We start from the raw sequence: 19138 nt of genomic DNA, 5'->3' as shown, positions 1-19138 counted from the left end.
CATTTAACTTCTCTGGGTCTCAGTTTCCTTATCTGTGTATGGAGAGGGCCAGACTAGATGCTGCCCAAGGGCCCTTCTGCCTTCTCTCTGGGTCTTAATTATTGTAGCCCCTAGAACCTCCAGAGTCTATTGTTACATAAATAACAGTAACTTCCATTTCTTAAGCATTTTAAGGTTTTCAGAGCGCTTCCCCCACAATAATCCCATGGCACATGTAGTGCAATTATTGTTATTCCCATTTTACAGATGAGAAAACTGAGACTTAGAGGGTGAAGTGACTTGCTCATGGGCAAACATTACAGAAGTATCAAGGTTAGGACTCCAACCCAGGTCTGGGGCTTACAGAAGCAGAGTTGGAAGGGTCCTATGAAAAAACATGTCCATGAATCCCTCCAACATCCCTGACAAGTGGCTATCAAGACTTTCCTTCAAGACCTCCAGTGTGGGGAAAGCCCCTATCTCCTAAGGCAAGTCATCCCTTCTACTTTTGGATGGTTTTAACTGTTAGGATTTGCCCCTCTGCAGTGTCCGCCCTTCCTCCATCATAAAAAACAAGGGGAGAGATACCTCTGATACAACTCTTAGAACTCGGTCTATGAACTTGTAGCACAAGTGAGAATTGTGACTCACACATTCTCCTCATGGGCTGATCTTCTGGTCCTAGGATCCAAACTGTGGAAAACTCCTTGTGACAGAGGACAAGTTTCTTGGTTCTTGCTTTTGGACTTGGTTGGGTAGATATCTTTCCTTTCCTGATGCTCACTGCCAGGTGGGAGGGACTAGGTCTCCCAGATGACGGTTTGGTGCTGTGGGCATTTTGGAGTCCAGATAAGGACACTTGACAGCCCTCCCCTATCGCCTTCCTGTCAGTCTGTGTGTTCTGGGCAGGAATTGTGGTGATTGGTATGTGTGTGCATAGAGGAGGAAATTGGGCCCTTTTTTTCTCTCTTTAAGACTGATGGTCCAGGAAATTGCTGTGACCACACTTTTTGCCCATAGCTGCTGGAAAAAGTGGTTTGGGCCATGAGCCAGAACTCAAGGTTGCAGGCTGGGGATAAAATCTTCTATGGACACCATCTCCCTGAGGTGCCAGGGCCACTGACCTGCCTGCAGCTTGTGTGGCCTAACATGGTGAAACAGGCACTGGATTTAGAGCCACAAAAATCTGGGTTCAGAATCCTGGGTATAGTCTCTAACTTTGCCACTGATAGGCTGTATAACTTTAGACAAGTAACTTTAACCTCTCTGAGTTTCAATTTTCTCATTTGTAGCAATAATGTTGTTCAGTCATCTCCAACTCTCTGTGACCCCATGTCGGGGTTTTCTTGGCAAAGATACTGGAGTGGTTTGCCATTTCCTTCTCCAACTCATTTTACAAATGAGGAAACAGAGGCAAACACAGTTAATTAACTTGCCCAGGGTCACACAGCTAGTAAGTGTCTGAAGCTAGATTTGAACTCAGAGAGTCTTCCTGACTTCAAGCACTCTATCCACTGTGCCACATAGCTGCCCATAACAATAATAGCAGGCATTTATATATTGTTTTAATGTTTGCAAAGCACTTTCCATATGTTATCTCATTTGATTACAATAACTCTGTGAAGTAAGGGGCTATTGTTGTCCTCATTTTACAGATGAGAAAACCAAGGCTGAGAGAGATTCAATGACCTGCCCAGAGTCACACAGCTAGTAAGTGTCTGAGACAGGATTTGAGCTCGTCTTCCTTAGTCAAGGTCTAGTGCCCTGTCACCTAATTGCCTGCTTTGCCAACTAAATTTAGGACAATGATCTTTGCCCTATCTCACAGGGTGAGAACAGTGATTTGTAAACTACAGAACATTAGAGAAATGTAAGCTGTTATTATTTTATTTCTAGCATGGTATCATGGGTAGGATACTATAGTAAGGGAAATCTGTGTTTAAATACTTTCTCTGATATTTGCTAACTGTATAGGCACAAGTAAATTACTTAACTTCTATTTAGTTTCCTCATGGAATAGTTGTGAGGTTCAAGTAAAAGAATATGTAAAGTATTTTGCAAAATTTAAAGTGCTATATGAATTTCACTTATTAATATTATTATTACAATAGGTAGTAATGCATGCACGAATAAAAAGCATTTATTAAGTACTTACTGTATGCCAGTCATCGTCTTAAGTAATGAAGATACAAATACAAAAGAGAGAAAGTCCTTGACTTCACGGAGCTTATATTCTAATAGGGGAGTGGTGGCCAATGTGGAATGTTTTGGTCTAGGAAGTCCCAAAGGTGGTGAATGGAATCATAGGACAATGTATTTACATGTCCTTCCCAGAAGCCATGGTAGTGTTGATTTGAGAACTGTTCTCAAAGATAGAGGTGGAAAGAGAAGACCAAAGTGTATTCAAAAGGTGGTATATCAGGAAGATAGCGGGGAAGGATGATTGAGTGGCTGGCGTTGGCTAGATATGGTTTGGGGTGATAGTTCAAATCCAGCCTCAAATGCTTACTGGCTGTGTGACCTTGGGTGACTCATTTAATCTTCATCTGCCTCAGTTTCTTCATCTATAAAATAGGGATAATAATAACTACCTCACAAAGTTGTTTCAGGATAAAATGAAATAGTATTTGTAAAGCACTTTGTAAACTCTAAAGTACTATATAAATGATAGCTATTAGTCTTTAATGATAACAATTACAACAACAACAACAACAACAATAATAATAATTATAACTGTCTTAAAGAATTGCCTAGGGTACTAGAGTCAGTTCTCCCAAATGTGTAATATTTCACCAGTTAACCACATGCAGTGGATAGAGTGCTAGACCTAGAGTCAGAAAGACTCATCTTGCTGAGTTCAAATCTGGTCTCAGACACCTAATAGATGTGTAACTCTGGGTGATTCACTTAACCCTGTTTGCCTCAGTTTCCTTATCTGTAAAGATGAGCTAGAGAAGAAAATGGCAAACCACTCCAGTATCTTTGCCAAGAAAACCCCCAGTGGGGTCACAGAGAGTTGGAGATGACTGAAAAATGACTGAACAACAAACACAGTTTGTTCCTTAGAGATAAGAATCTCCCCTCAATTTTCAATGTAGTGGGGCATGCTCTGGTCCATGGCACTACATATGCTCCTGAGGGTTCCAAGGGAACAACACTGAAGGATTGGGGTGTCTCTTTTCTGTTCCACTGGCTCAAACTCCGCAGGCATGTTTCCTCCACTGTTAGAGGAGGGTCACTAGTACCCCAGGTCCATTTAACCACTTAATATTGATAAGCTTTTACAAGGAGCTATTTACTTTGAAGATATAACAAGAACAAAGTACAAACAAATTTTCTCAATACCTTATGGTCATGTTCTCCCCTATATCACCTCTGTCTCTGGGGTGGTGTAGGCTCATAACTTAGCACTGGTGCCCCCAAGTTCATTTCCAAAGGCAGCATCTCTGCCTGAAGAGTCCTGTCTCATCTACTGCTGCCCTGGGATCCTGAAGGCTATCCCTTGCTTCTCAGGGCATTGATGTTGTACCTGGCTTCATATTTCATTGAAAAAATTAAGGCCATAACACCCTTTTATCACCTTCTCAGATCACATCACTTAGCTGCCTTCCTTCACCATCTCCTTCACATCTGTCTCACATGAAGAGATGGCTCTTCTTGCCAAGCACACTCTTTAAATGCCCAGGGGATCCCATTCCATTCCATCTTCTGCAGATCGACCCTTTTTCACCAATTTTTTTTTTTTTTGCTTTTAGGCAATTGGGGTTAAGTGACTTGCCCAGGGTCACACAGCTAGTAAGTGTCAAGTGTTTGGTTTGAGGCCGGATTTGAACTCAGGTCCTCCTGACTTCAGGGCTGGTGCTCTATCCACTGTGCCACCTAGCTGCCCCCTACCAATCTTTTTTTAAATTAAATTTTATTTTATTTTCAAAAACCAGCCTTTTCTCCCTTTCATTTCCCTTTCCCCACCCCCATTGAGAAATCAGGAAAAACAAACCCCCTGTTAAAAGCATGTATAGACAAGCAAAATCAAATTTCTCATTGGCTATGTCTAAAAAATGTCTTTATTTGCACTTGGCATCCACTGTTTCTCTGTTGGGAGGTGGGCGATGCGTCTTCAGGAATTGTGATTGGTCATTGTGTTGATTACAGTTCCCAAGTTTGCTTTCATATATATACGTCTCTCTCTCTCTCTCTCTCTCTCTCTCTCTCTCTCTCTCTCTCTCTCTCTCTCCTCTCTCTCTCTCTCTCTCTCTCCCTCCTCTCTCTCTCTCTCTCTCTCCCTCCCTCTCTCTCTCTCTCTCTCTCTCTCCTCTCCCTCTCTCTCTCTCTCTCTCTCTCTCTCTCTCTCTCTCTCTCTCTCTCTCTCTCTCTCTCTCTCTCTCCCTCTCTCTATTTAGCTCTATTGCATCTCAGAACTCCTGAGCTCAAGAGATCTGCCAACCTCAGATTCCATATAATAGGGACTACTATTGGCATGTACCACCATCTATCTATCTATCTACCTGTCTATCTGTTTTAATCAGTCAAGCTCTACCTTTTCACTCTCCTCACCCCTACCTTTTCCCCCACTGAGAACACAAAGAAAACAAAACCTATTACAAACATGTATAGTCCCTCAAAACAAATTTCCACACTGTCCATGTCCTAAAAAATATCCTAGATCCTTCACCTTTCTGTCAGGAGGCAGGCAACATGATTCATCATTAGTTCTCTAGATCTTGCTTGGTCATTATGCTGGTAAGATTTTAGCTCAATAATATTCTATCATGTTTATATGCCATAACTTGTTCATCCATTCCCCAATATATGGGCATCCCTTTAGAGTCCTATTCTTTGCCACCTCAAAAAGACCTATAGATATTTTTTTGTAAATCCTTAGAATTTGTTTTGTTTAGGACTATTCTGTCCCTTAAACTACCCTCCTCTCTTCTCCCCTTCCCTTCCTTTTCTTTGTATAGTGAAAAGCATTTCTGCACCCAACTATTTCCCATAACCTATCCTCCTCTTTTCTCCGCTTTTCTTCCTTTTCCCTGTAGGATGAAATGTATTTCTGTACTCAACTAACTCTCTCTAACTCTCTCTCTCTCTCTCTCTCTCTCTCTCTCTCTCTCTCTCTCTCTCTTCTCTCCTTTCTTCCTTCTTTTGATCAGTGCAGAAGGGAATCCACTGCAGAACCATTGGCCACTACCTTCTACCTCCTCCTCCTCGTTTGTATGGATGTCTACTTGTACACATTGATTATATAATATAATTTTCTCTATAACATTCTTTTCCTTCTTCTTCCTTCTCCGACCCCTGCCAAAGTATGTTTCTCTTCCTCTTTCTTTCTATTCTTCTCTTATGATCAAGACATAACAAAACTTTTCAGGCCTTTTCTAAATGGACTCTATGAAATCAGGTGATAATGAGGATCAGAGAGAATGCTATCATCTCCTATTTGAATGTAAGCAATTTATCCTTGTTTAGTCCCTTATCATTGTTAATTAATGTTTATTTTCTTATGTTTATTTTAACTACTGTTTTTGAACTTCAAAGTTTCTCTGCAGCACGGGTCTCTTCATCAGGAATACTTGGAAATCCTGTTTCTCCTTTACCCTGTAGTATTATACTCAGTGAGCAGCTACGTAGATTAGAGAGCCGGACCTTGCCAGCAACCAGCGTGATGTGTGACAGAGCGGTGAAGAAAAAAGGGGAAGGAGAACTGAAGAAAGAAAAGTCGGGTGAGGTGAGTCTGAGACTGATGCTTATAAAACTGGTTTATTTTCAGAGGTTACAAGATTATATAGAAAACAGCTTTGTACCATGAGAAATGATCTACAAGAGCTAATTGATAACATAAACAATCTAAGCAGCTAAAGAGCCTCATTATTTCATGAGAAAGTAGTTTTAATGCCAAATTTCATATCTATTGTTTTCCTGTCCAGTTCTTAGTACTGTCTACCCGAGTCAGCCACCTAGCCTCAAGGCTGGGCATGAGTAAGTACTTAGAATCAACAAACCATAACAAACAGAGCTAGGGCAAGAGTCATGGGAGCATTTATCCTGAGGCAAGCCTCCATATGTACTGACTATATTATAGACTAAATCTATAAGGACTTAGAGATTTTCCATAAGGACTAAGCCTCCCACAGGACCTGAAGTCAGGAACACTCATCTTCCTGAGTTCAATTCTGGCCTCAGACATTTACTAGCTGTGTGACCCTGGGCAAATCACTTAACTCTGTTTGCCTTAGTTCCTCATCTACAAAATGAGCTGGAGAAGGAAATGGCAAACACTCCAGTAATTGTGCCAAGAAAACCCCAAAATGGGGTCACAGAGTCAGACACAACTGAACAACAAAAAATTATACTCAATTTTGCTGGGTAAATTATTTGTGTCTGAAAGCCCATCAATTTTGCTTTCTGGAATATCATATTCCAAATTCTCTGCTGTCTTATATTAGTGGCTGTGATCACACATACATAGTTGTACATGATCCTGACTGCTTTCTGGCTGCTTGTAGAACTTTTTCATTGACTTGGAAGCTCTAGATTTTGGCTAGAATATCCCTGGGGGTTTTTATTTTGAGCTTTTTTTTTTCCAAGAAGATACTAATTGATTCTTTTTATTTTGACTTTGTCCTCTGGTTCTAAGAGATGTAGGGATGTTTCTTTTAAGATTTCTTGAAATACAATGTCTAAGGTCATTTTTTTGGTCATGGTGTTCAGATAGTGCAATGATTCTTAAATTTTTTTCTCCTCCTGTTTTCCACTTCAGTAGTTTTTGCTATGAGATACCTTACATTTTCTTCTTTTTTTTTCAGCCTTTTGACTTTGTTTTAATATTTCTTGTTGCCTCATGGAAACATTGGCTTTTATTTGGTCCATTTGAATCTTCAGGGAGTTTGTTGCTTGGGAAAGATTTTGTGTCTCTTGTGCCAAGCTGTTAATTCCCTTTCCAATTCTTTCTTTTACAGTTCTCATTTCTTTTCCAATTTTTCCCTTAAACACTCTCATTCCATTTATAAAAAAAAATTTTTAACTCTTCCCTTGTCCCTACCCCCAAAGTCTTGCTTCATCTCTTTCAGGAATTCTAGTTGATTTTGTGGCTAAGCTGTGTTTTCCTCTGAGGCTTAGCTTTTAAATATTTTGGAGTTGTGGTCTTCTTCTGCATTTGTATCTTGAGTGTCTGCCACCATAATAGCTCATTATGGCAGTGGGATTCTTTTTTTTCCCCCATTCTTCCAGCTTACTTCTGGACTTTGGATTTGATGTTAGGCCTGAGCTCAGTAGCCCTTCTGGAAGTAAGGACTGGGCTGGTGCTGTTACTGCTTTCTTGGGATATTATATTATTCCAGGATCTTAGGGACAACTACAGACCTTTCAATCTTTCAGTGCTCCCAAAGTGATCTGATCCAGGACAAAGTCTGATTGTTCTCCCCTCTTCCCTCCCCTTCCTTTCCCCCATCTCTGTGAGCTCTGACTCTGGGTCTGTATGAGAACACATGGCTGCCAGACTCAGGTCCTATCAATGAGCTGGAAAACTCTGTTGGTTCAGAGGGACAGAATTGTAGACTCCCCTTTGATGAGGGATTCCTGTCCTGGTTATTTCTCAGCAGGCTGGGCTAGATGCTAAAAGTCAGACCTTGTTTTGAGTCTAAAGGATAAGGCACACTGCTGCTGCTGCTGCTACTGGCTTCTGAACTTGCTCCTTTCTCCATATTTCACCTAGGGCCTCCATATCCAGGAATACCACTCCCCTGCACAGGTTCTCTTCTCAGTTTGCCCTTGATCTGTGACCAGGAATTGGTGGGCAACAAAGCTACTAGTTGTCACCTGTGCCTATCATAGTGCTTCCATATGAGTCTGGGGGTGTCAAGGGGTGGGTCTGGGACCTCCTCTTGCCCTGGAGCACAGCCTTTCCTTGGGTGCTGAGTGCTCCACATGCCACATACTCTTGGCCAGATGTCATCACTAGTGTCTGCAGATTTCCCTGTCTGTCTGTCTGTCTCCCTCTCCCTCTCTCTTTTTTGGCTAGGCAATGGGGTTAAGTGACTTGCCCAGGGTCACACAGCTGGTTAAGTGTCAAGTGTCTGAGGCCGGATTTGAACTCAGGTCCTCCTGAATCCAGAGCTGGTGCTCTAATCACTGTGCCACCTAGCTGCCCCCCCAACCCTGTCTGTCATTTTGTGTTGAACAGGGCTGGACAAATGACTCCCTGTGACTTTTTCTAGATTTCTGTCTGGAGGAGTTTGTGGAATGAGAGCCCACCAGACTGCTTCCTTCCACTCTGCCATCTTGGCCCTGCTAGTTCACTAACCTTCAATCACTCCCTGTTTGCCAGCTGCATCTCTATTACAAGCATACCCATATTTCCTCTATTTTCAAAAAACCTTCACTTGATCCATCCATCCTTTCTTACTATTGTCCTATATATTTCTCCCCTTTCGTGCTTAAACCCCTTGAAAAGGCTTTCTACATTTGGTGCCTCCACTTCTCTTCCTCTCACTCTCTTAACTTTTTTCAGTCAGGCTTCCAACCTCATCATTCAATAGAAACGTATCTCCAAAGTTACCAATAATCTATAATGACCTTTTCTCATTCCTCGCCTTTTTTGACTTCTCTGCAATCTTTGACACTGCTGATAACTCTCCTCTCCTTGATACTTTCCTCTGTAGGTTTTCATGGCATTCACCTCTCCTGGTTTTTGTCCTGTCTGACAGCTCCTTCTCATCTCCTTTGTTGGATCTTCCTTCTTGTTGCTCCTACTAACCATGGAAGTCCCCCAACGTTCTATCCTGGGCCCTCTTCTCTTCTTCCTCTATACTAATTTGCTAAGTAATCTCATCAGATTGCATGGATTCCATGGACATTCCTATGTAGATAATTCTCAGCTCTACTTATTCAGCCTAAACTCTCTGCTGACCTCCAGTCTCATGTAGATACATTTGCCTATTAGACATAGTCAAAGTATGTGAACAGATAATTTTCAAAAGAAGAGACAAATTATCAGCAATATGTTCAAAACTGTTAGTACAAAGAAGTTCAAATGAAAACATCTCTGAATTATTGTCTTATAGTTGTCAAAGATAGAGAACTTGGAAAAATTCAGTCTTAAAGGAGTTGTGTGCTCACTAATTCATTGCTGGTGGAGCTGTAATTTACTCTCACTATTTTGGAAAAGGGAGAAGGGATTTGATTCACCTCATCTCCAAAAGCTCACTTTATGTAGCCACAGACAGACGTGAGGTGTTGATGTGTTAACATAGTTTTAATACCCAGTGGTTACTTTATGAAGTATAGCACCTCTCTTGTACTTCAGAATCAGAAGGGACAACTCAAATAACTAGACTGACAATTGGCCATGTTCCTAAGGGCTTTAAATAGCTGAGCCCTGGAAATAGTTTTGGCAGGAGCCAGCAGTAAGAGAAGAGTCCAGTGCCCGAAAGGGAATCGCTTTAGGGGAGAGGATTTCTTTCTTCTCCCTACTCCATTAGCCAAGGCACCTTGCCATGGAACTACTTGCCTAGAAGGAGACATCTTATTTAGCAGATTGAGAGTCTGTCCCTTCAGGAAAGTCCAGGCAAGAACTAGCAGTCATGCAGGGACAGAAACTGGAAGTAGAGAGGTAGTTACCCAAGGACAAAAGCAATGTAATGGAGCAGGACCCTTGGCAGCAGAGAAGAGAGCTAACTATGGACTCAAGGAAGAAATAGCCCTGACAATGAAGAGTTGGGAGTTTTGTGAGAACTTTATGAGGAGAGAAAGGACATGGAATCCCTAAGGTACAAGATGGGTGAGTTACTTGTTCACATGTTTTCTATACGTGTGTACACATACCTCTCTGCTATTGTACTTTAAGTTTGTGCCTACTCTTCTCTGTGTAGTTACAATGTAATTTTTGATTCCAAGTTACTTCCACTAAGCTTATACTAGGCTATATCTATATAAAATTATTCAGTGGCATTATTAATAACAGCAGAAGGTAAGAAACAAACCATGTCCAATGACTGGGAAATGATTAAATAAAGTGTGCCATATGAACATAATGGAATATTGTTGAATGATAAGAAATAATGAAAAATGAAGACTTTTAGAAAAGAGGAGAAAAAACCAATGCAGAATGAAGAAAGAAGATTCAGATGAAAACTATATCCATGGACTCCACTTCTCTACTGGATCTATGATCTCATCAATGTGGAACTTCCCTCCAGTGATGTCCATATCAATTTTATGTGTATTTGTTATTTTTCTCCAGTGGACTATATGCTTCTTCAGGGAAGGAACTGTTTCTTTTTTGTAGTGGTATTCTTTTGCACCTTGCACGTGATAAGTACTTAATGAGCATTTGTTGCATAAATGAGTGAATGAATAAGTTAAAGGAGTCTGTCCACGTGTCTTCTCGAAGGAGTCCATCCAACATGTTGCACTATTCTCTTGTGGGATACCAATGCCGTCTGCTATCTGTCTCTCGTTTTCATAACATACTGACTAAAAGAATGTATAGTTTCTCTTTTTTCCTGCCCCCTCACGTTGTACTCACTCTATACAAATGGGCTGGGCCCATCTAGGCTCACACCTGTGAATGTACAGGTGGGAGGAAGAATCTTGGCTTTGGAAAAGGAGAAAGGGAATTCATATGCTACTTGCTGGGTGGAGATAAACCAAGGGGAATCAACCAATCAATTAAAAATTATTATGCTCCTGGTAAATGCCAGGCACGGTGTTAGTTGCTGGAGACACAAAATGGAACAGTCCCTACCTTCAAGGAGCATGGTCTTGGGTGCAGGTGAATAGGGGAGTGACAAAAATGACTATTATCAGCCTGGAACCAGCTTACCTCTTGTTCTCCAGTTGGTCTCCTGAGACTTTCACAGCAAGGCTATGTCCTCTTTGGAGAAGTAGAGAATGTGCGCGGAGCAGAGCTGAGAGCAAAGAGAGAGATGGGGCTCCCTATGAGTGGGAATTGATGCCTCATCCAGATTTCCAGCAGACCTTGAAGAGACTGTAAGTAATTGGCTGGCCTGAATTCTTGAATCATCTCTTCTGGTGGAACTCTTACCTTGGAGGTTTTGTGGTGAGTGGAAAATCCCTGGTATTGAATATCTCTGCAAATTTTCCATGGGAGTGGCTAAGATGAAGAACCGAGTTCTTGGAATTGGTCTTGCCTTGTGACAAAGGAGGGTGGCTGCTCGGTTTTCAAGGAAATTCCAATGTTGGTTGCCTTGATACATTTGGTTTTATCCTTTTCAATGTTATGATTTAATGGCTATACCCAGTTTACTTTTGGGATTGATTTTAAATTAAAATGCAGAAGAAATAGAAAGAAGGCCAGAGTTCCTAGTGGGTAGGGGCATCTTGAACCATGAATCTTATTGCATCAAGTCAAACCTCAACTCACTAAGCCAGTGGTTTTCAAATTTTATATAGCTATTGCTCTCCTTTTATGAAAAAAAAAATTAGGCCCACCTCATACTTCTCATAAAACTATCTATGCAAAGTACTTTATTAACTTTTATTTTATTAAAATGAAGCTAAGCATTATACTTTTTTTGGGGGGGCTAGGCAATGGGGTTAAGTGACTTGCCCAGGGTCACACAGCTTGTGTCAAGTATCTGAGGCAGTATTTGAACTCAGGTCCTCCTGACTCCAGGGCCAGTGCTCTATCCACTGCTTCATGTAGCTGCCCCAAGCATCATAATTTTTAACAACACATGAAAATGTAATAAAAACACAACAGAGTTATTGATAAAATACTTCAAAATTTCAGCATTTGTAACTTATACAAATATGACCACTAGGTGGCACTGACATGCAAGGCAGGCTGAACTGTCAATCATCCCCTAAACCAGATTACCAGTTTGAGCATTTTCCAGGAATATGCTCCCCTCTCTCTTTGCATGAATGAAACTTCTTTAGACCCTCACTCCCCTTCTCTTCCAGGAGATGTGGTTGTCTTTTCAAATACAGAGTACTTTAAAAAAAAATGAATACCTCACCACACTCCTGTCTTTTGTCAGATATCTTACTTTAAAAACTAAATATCTCAGCCATGAATTCTTGAGCCAAGCATGTTAATGTTTATTACTGGTGCCCCCAATTTTCCTTAAGAGCTCCAGCCCCCGGATCTGGCCTTGTGTCTTAAACAGGGGATACTCTTTCTGGAAAAGAGATCCTACCCTCCTCTCTCCCTTATCTTCTATTTGTAATTGTTGCAAGACTGGACTTCCTTTTCCAAAGCAAGCTTGACTACCTGGTCCCCTAAGGCTTCTGAGGGTTCCCCTGAGAGGATAAATGTAGCCAGGCTTGTTCTGGAAAAGGGGTAGCTTTTCTTTAATGCTATTAGTTTGAGCCCCTATTTCAGGATATTCTCCCATAGTTAGCCACAAGCAATTAGCACTACATTTCCATTTAACCAATTAACATTTTTAATTTAATTTAATTTTTAATATTTTTAAAAAGAATATTTATTGGGGCAGCTAGGTGGTGCAGTAGATAGAGCTCGAGCCTTGGAGTCAGGAGGACCTGAGTTCAAATTCGACTTCAGACACTTGACAGTTAACTAGCTGTGTGACCCTGGGCAAGTCACTTAACCCCAACTGCCTTACCAAAACACACACACACACACACACACACACACATATATATATATATATATATATATATATCCCAGAATTACAAACATTTCCCTCCAACATCTGTACCACCCAGTCCCTAGGGAGAGTAGACTCAAACAAATTAAAATAGTTTTTACACAGCATTCGTCCCACCAAGTCCACTTCCAGATATGGCAGAGCCACTGGACATATCATTGTCTCAGCTGTTACTGGTCTGGATTGCTCAGGCCATTTCTGAAGGTCTTGCTACTGAGCTCCTCATGGCTTCACTTCTAGGCCAGCTGGCAGAAAAATGGAGCACTGACTCTGGGCCCTGGACATCTGGTCCATTCTGACTGCTTTTTTGTATTTTCAGTTTATTTGTTTGTTTGTTTATTTATTTATTAAACATGTGTTTTTAAAACTTTGAGTTCCAAATTTTCTCCCTCCCTCCCTCCCCACCCACCCTCATTGAAAAGGCAAGCAACTCAATATAGGTTGTACATGTGCAGTTATGCAAAACACTTCCTTAGTAGACATGTTGTGAAAAACTAACTCTATTTCCCTTAATCCTATCCTGCCCTCCCATTTATTCTATTCTTTCTTTTGACCCTGTCCCTCCTCAGAAGTATTTACTTCTGATTACCCTCTTTCCCAATCTGCCCTCCTCTCTATCACCCTCCTGCTCTCTTGTCCCCTTCTCCCTCTATTTTCCTGTAGGGTAAGACAGATTTCCATACCCAATTGAATGTGTATGTTATTCCCTCCTTAAGCCAAATCCTATGAGAATAAGATTCCCTCATTCCCTCTCACCTTCCCTTGTTTCCCCTCCACTGTGAGAGACTTTTCTTTTCTGTTTTTTTTTTGTGAGATAATTTACCCCATTCTACCTCTCCCTTTCTTCTCCGAGTATCATCCTCTCTCATCCCTTAATTTTATTCTCCAGATATGACCCCTTAATCTTCAACTCACCCTGTGCCCTCTATCTATCTATCTATATATACATACATACAATTTTTTTCCTTCAACTACCCTAATACTGACAAAGTTCTCATGAGTTACAAATATCATCTTTCCATGCAGGAATGTAAACAGTTCAATCTTAATAAGTCTCTTATGATTTCTCTTTCCTGTTTACCTCTTCATGTTCCACTGGAGTCCTGTATTTGAAAGTCAAATTTTCTGTTTAGCTCTGGTCTTTTCATCAGGAATGCTTGAAAGTCCTCTATTTCACTGAATGACCATTTTTTCCCCTGAAGGATTATACTCAGTTTTGCTGGGTAGGTGATTCTTGGTTGTAATCCTATCTCCTTTGCCCTCTGGAATATTATATTCCATGCCCTGCAGTCCTTTAATGTAGAAGCTGCTAAATCCTGTGTCATCCTGATTGTGTTTCCACAGTACTTGAATTGTTTCCTTCTGGCAGCTTGTAATATTTTCTCCTTGACCTGGGAACTCTGGAATTTGGCTACAATATTCCTAGGAGTTTTCCTTTGGGGATCTCTTTCAGGAGGAGATCTGTGGATTCTTTCAATTTCTATTTTGCCCTCTGGTTCTAATATATCAGGGCAGTTTTCCTTGATAATTTCTTGAAAGATGATGTCTAGGCTCTTTTTTTGATCATGGCTTTCAGATAGTCCAATAATTTTTAAATTCTGTCTCCTGGATCTATTTTCCAGTCAGTTGTTTTTCCAATGAGATTTTTCACATTGTTTTCTAATTTTTCATTCTTTTGGATTTGTTTTACAGTGTCTTGATTTCTCATAAAGTCACTATCTTCCAATTGCTCTATCTAATTTTTAAGGAAGTATTTTCTTCAGTAATCTTTTGGACTTCCTTTTCCATTTGGCCAATTTTTCTTTTTAGGGCATTTTTCTCCTCATTGGCTTTTTGGACCTCTTTTGCCATTTGGGTTAGGCTGTTTTTTAAGGTGTTATTTTCTTCAGTATTTTTTGGGTCTCCTTTAGCAAGCTGTTGACTTGTTTTTCATGATTTTCTTGCATCTCTCATTTCTCTTCCCAGTTTTTCCTCTACTTCCCTTACTTTCTTCTCAAAGTCCCTTTTGAGCTCTTCCAAGGCCTGGGACTGATTCATATTTTTCTTGGAGGCTTTGGATGTAGGAGCTTTGATTTTGTTGTCTTCTTTTGGTTGTATATTTTGATCTTCTTTTTCACCAAAGTAAGATAATATAGTCTGACTCTTTTTGCGCTGCTTACTCATGATCCCAGCCAATTGAGTTTTAAACTCTTTGTTAAGGTAAGAGTCTGCTTCCAATGTGGAGAGTGTACTGTCCCAAGCTTCAGGGGTTTGTGTAGCTGTTTTCAGAGATACTTGTAGGGACCTGTAAATTTTCAGTTCTTCCAAGGTGGTATGATAAGGGGTGAAGTGTTTACTCCTTTCCTGGCCTGTGAGCACAAGTATTCCTTTCTGTCCCGTAACTGTGAGGAGGGGTTTCTCTCCACAGCCACTACAAGCTCCACCACACCAGCGCTCTTCCTCACCCCAGCACCACCACTCAGAACTGTGACTCAGATCCACACACGGGCAAAGCAAGAGATTCCTGCCTCAGCACTGGCAAACAGATCTCTGCAGTCCCTCTCTGATCAGCTACTGGATTCCCCCTCAGTCTGTGGGCCGGAAGCTCAGGAAGCAGCTATACCCCCCCCCCCACTCTTGGGGAATGGACCTGAAACCCCACCTTCCTCTCTGACCACCGACAGAAACAGACTTTTCCCACTGACCTTCTAAGTTGTCTTTGGCATTCATGGATTGAGGAGTCTGGAAACCTCCACAGCTACCCGCGATTCAGTCCTCTGAGGCTTGCTCCAGGTTTGCTGTGGCCTGCGTGCTCACGCTGCGCTGCACTGTGCTCCCAGCCCGGCATGATACACCTTTCTGATCAATCATCCAGGTTGTCTTGGGCTGGAAATTTGTTTCACTCTGTCTTTTTGTAGGTTCTGCTGCTTCAGAATTTGTTTAGAGCCATTTTTATGAGTATTTGGAGGGGTTTGGGGGGAGAGCTCAAGCAAGTCACTGCTTTCACTCCGCCATCTCTGACTGCTTTTTTGAAGCTCACTAGGTTGTAGCTGTTCTCCATGCTTCTATATCTGACAGCAAGAAAGAGTAAATACAAAGAGGCAAGCAACTGGGGCCTGAATTCACAGGTCACATGATCCCAAAGGGCGAGACCCAGAAGCTTTACCCCTCCTAGCGTAGTCTTTTGTGCCTTACCCACGGCCAAGAGAATAACTCTGAGTGGCTAGGCTCATTCTAGCATGCCATTTCTGGGACCACACCCAATCAGAGGGGTTCCTCCTCACCACGTGGCCAGTGTATCAGAAGCAGTTATGGGATACTGATGCAGGCTCCGAATTAGGACACAAGGCCCTTCCATGATACATGATATTGGCTTCCTGGGAGCAGGTTCCCTAGAGTCTTCCACGAGGGGATTACATTAATTCAGCACACCATGCCTGCCCACCGGCCCCCTCTGATATTAACATTAAATAAATCATGATTATAATGTATATCAAATTGCTTGCCTTCTCAATGAAGGTGGAGGGTGAGAATTTGGAACCAAAAAATTTTAAAAACAAATGTTAAAAGTTATTTTTGCATGTAATCAGGGGGGAAATAAAATATTAAATAAAAACACTTAAAAACAAATAAAACTTGACATGTAGCTTCTAATTTATGCTTGCCAACAGATTTTTTTTAATGGTAAGTAAATAAACTATTAATTGAAAGTAAGAGCCAGGGGCAGCTAGGTGGCCCAGTGAATAGAGCACCGGCTCTGGAGCCAAGAGGACCCGAGTTCAAATCCAGCCTCAGACACATACATACCACTGTGTGACTCTGGGCAAGTCACTTAACCAAGATGCCTTCACCAAAAAAAAAAAAAAAGAGACAAGGAAGAAATAAGTTTGTATGGCTACTCAGATAAATGGAAAGGGATCAGTTGTCTTTGCTGGGAAGTGAGAGGGGTCAAAAGATTAGTCCTGACCCTTCAGCAGGTTCTCACCTCTCTGAGGGTGAAAATCTCAGGTTGCTCTACTTTTCTCACTGTTATCTCCTTGGAACACAGAAATAGTCGTGACCCTCCAGCAGCCCTTTTACCATCTTTTGACTGGTCCAAAAGAAAGTGAGGTTCAAATAACACCCACCCTTTGTCCTCTTTCCTTTTTATTTATATATCTGGGCACCCAGTGTATGTGAGATAGTAAATTCCCTTCCCTTTCTTCTCCAGTGTATTTTCCCCTCCCTTTTGTTTGTTCTTGTAAGATCATCAAACTGTAACCACATTGGTCTTAGGATCTTTGTATTATTTAACTCCTTCTATGACTTTAAAGAGACAATTAAAATTGTTTCTTCTCCATCTGTTAGAATGTGGACACTCCATCCTTGCATAGACCCTTCCAAACGTTCAAATGTACTTACCTTTTCACATTTAAAAAAATTCCCATGCCTGGGTTTCAACGTCTCTACTCAGCTCTGTTTTTTTTTTCATCAGGAATACTTCGAAGCCCTCTATTTCATTAAAGATCCTTTGCTGTAGGATTATCCTAACTTTTGCTGGGTAAGTTATTCTTGGCTATAAGCTTGCCTATTTTGTCTTTTGAAATATTATATTCATGTGGCTCCTTGGTATTTGAACTTTTTCTTTTTGCATATACTTTTTTATTTGACCTGGCAATTCTGGATTTTGGCTATGATGCTTCTCTGAGTTTTCATTTTTGAGTGCTTGCAGGAGGTGACTGGTATATTCTATTTTTCACTTTACCCTCTGGTTGTGATAGGTCTGGGAAGGTTTTTTTTTTTTAAAAGGCAATTGGGGTTAAGTGACTTGCTTAGGGTCACACAGCTAGTAACTGTCAAATGTTTGGTCTGAGGTTGGATTTGAACTCTAGCCCTCCTGACTTCAGGGCCAGTGCTCTATCCACTGCGCCACCTAGCTGCCCTGAAAGTTTTTATACATTATCTCTTGAAATGTGATATCTATACTTTTTTTCCCTCCAAAAAGTATGATTCTCAAGATTTTTTTTAAACCCAATTTCCAGGTCTGTTATTTTTTTTATGAGTAGAATCTTTTGTTTCTTCTACTTAAATTTTTTTAAACTTTGTTTTAGTATTTCTTGTTATTTCATGAAATCAGTAACTTCCATTTGGTACATTCTAACTTTCAGGGAATCTGTTGCTTTGGTAAGGTTTTGTACCTCTGCACGTAAACTGTTAATTCTCCTTCCAAGTTGTTCCTATAGCTCTTTCATTTCTTTTCTAATTCTTTCTTCAAGAAATCTCATTTTCATTTATTATGATTTTAAACTCTAGCTTCATTTCTTCCAGGAACTGTGTTGATTTTATGATCAGGCTGTGTTTTAATCTGAACTTCTGTTTGTAGATATTCAGTGGCTCTCTTCCTCTGGGTCTGTGTCTTGGTAGTCTCTGGATCTGGCTTCTTATTGTGGGGATCTTTTTTTTTGCTTACTCATCTGTTAGGTCTTACTTCTCACACTGGAACTTTGTCTTAGGGCTAGGCTCTGTGCACTTCTGGAAGGAATGATGAAGCTTTTTTTGGTTTTGATTGGCATTTTCTGGGCCTTTGCTGCTTCCTCCTATTCTTCCATCTTCATCCATCTCATTTGTTCTCCTTTTAATTATTTTCGTCTTAAACTCTCATCTTATTTTCTTATCTTTATTTTTTTCCATCTCTCTAATAGTCTTTGCTAAGTCATTTCAAACAAACAACCAACCAACCAACCCTCTAAATATGAGTTTGTAGTTGTGGGATTATTCTCTTCTGGGTTTACCCCTTGGACCTCTCTTAATTCGTAGTGCTAATTGGGTTTGGTGTTTTCTTCTGTTTGCTCATGTTTTCAGCCCCAATTCTTGGTTTAGGACTCTGTGTTTGGATCAGTCCTCTCTGGCACACTTGGAAGGGTTGGGTAGGACCTGTTTGGCCTTGTCTCCTTTGTAGTCTGTAGTGCAGCTGCTGCCAGTCTACATGAGGTGGGTGGCATTAGGGTCCCCACTGTCTCAATCCCTGATCTCTGTCTCAATCCTAGTGGACCACCACTGTGATGCCAGGCTTGAGTTAAATCTCTTCCTCTGCACAATCCTTAATCAGGAGTTGGTTCTGTCCTCTGCCAAGGATTCTCTAATAATAGGCCTCTGCAACTGTGGTACTCGGGTGCCAAATTGGCCTCATCATGGTTTCCAGTGATTGCATTGCCTGGGCCTTGGGCACATAATGGGAGTGTTTTTTATTTCCTCCTTTTGTTCTGATAAGACAGGGTTGGCACCTAGCTTTGAGAACCTGATCACTGGAGCTAGCACTGGCTTACAGCGTCCCTAAATGGCTGTCACATCTATTTGAGGGAGTTTGTGCTGGCTCCACTCCCTTCTTTACCTCTAGCCAGATTGCAGGGATATGCTTCTATTTCCTCAGTGCCATCCTCTCCTGTCCTGCCCCTTCCTTGTTTAGCAATGATTTACCTAGTTTGATCCTTCACCCTCTTCTGATCACCTTTCTGTGCAATTGTAAGATGGATGGAAGAGCTTATTTTTGTTTCCTTTTGGGTTCC

General features: G+C 41.1%; 1 protein-coding gene across 2 annotated transcripts in view; it reads right to left on the bottom strand.

The window, feature by feature from the left end:
• The window catches only part of HSH2D (hematopoietic SH2 domain containing), a 42907-nt gene extending 27505 nt beyond the window's left edge, over nucleotides 1–15402 (bottom strand). The window contains exon 1 of one of the 2 annotated variants that reach the window (XM_078154053.1): nucleotides 15299–15402. The gene's annotated coding sequence lies outside the window, so the exon portion shown is untranslated. Of the gene's footprint in view, nucleotides 1–630; nucleotides 860–15298 lie in introns of those variants that run through there. The other variant, XM_078154052.1, reaches the window with a different exon arrangement.
• Between the last annotated feature and the right edge of the window lie 3736 nt (nucleotides 15403–19138).

Source organism: Phascolarctos cinereus, unplaced genomic scaffold (genome assembly GCF_003287225.1).
Source record: "Phascolarctos cinereus isolate Bilbo 61053 unplaced genomic scaffold, phaCin_HiC Scaffold_4;HRSCAF=312, whole genome shotgun sequence".
Classification (NCBI taxonomy): Eukaryota; Metazoa; Chordata; class Mammalia; order Diprotodontia; family Phascolarctidae; genus Phascolarctos; species Phascolarctos cinereus.
Note: the sequence above shows the minus strand (reverse complement) of the source record. Positions and strands in the feature narration are given on the sequence as shown.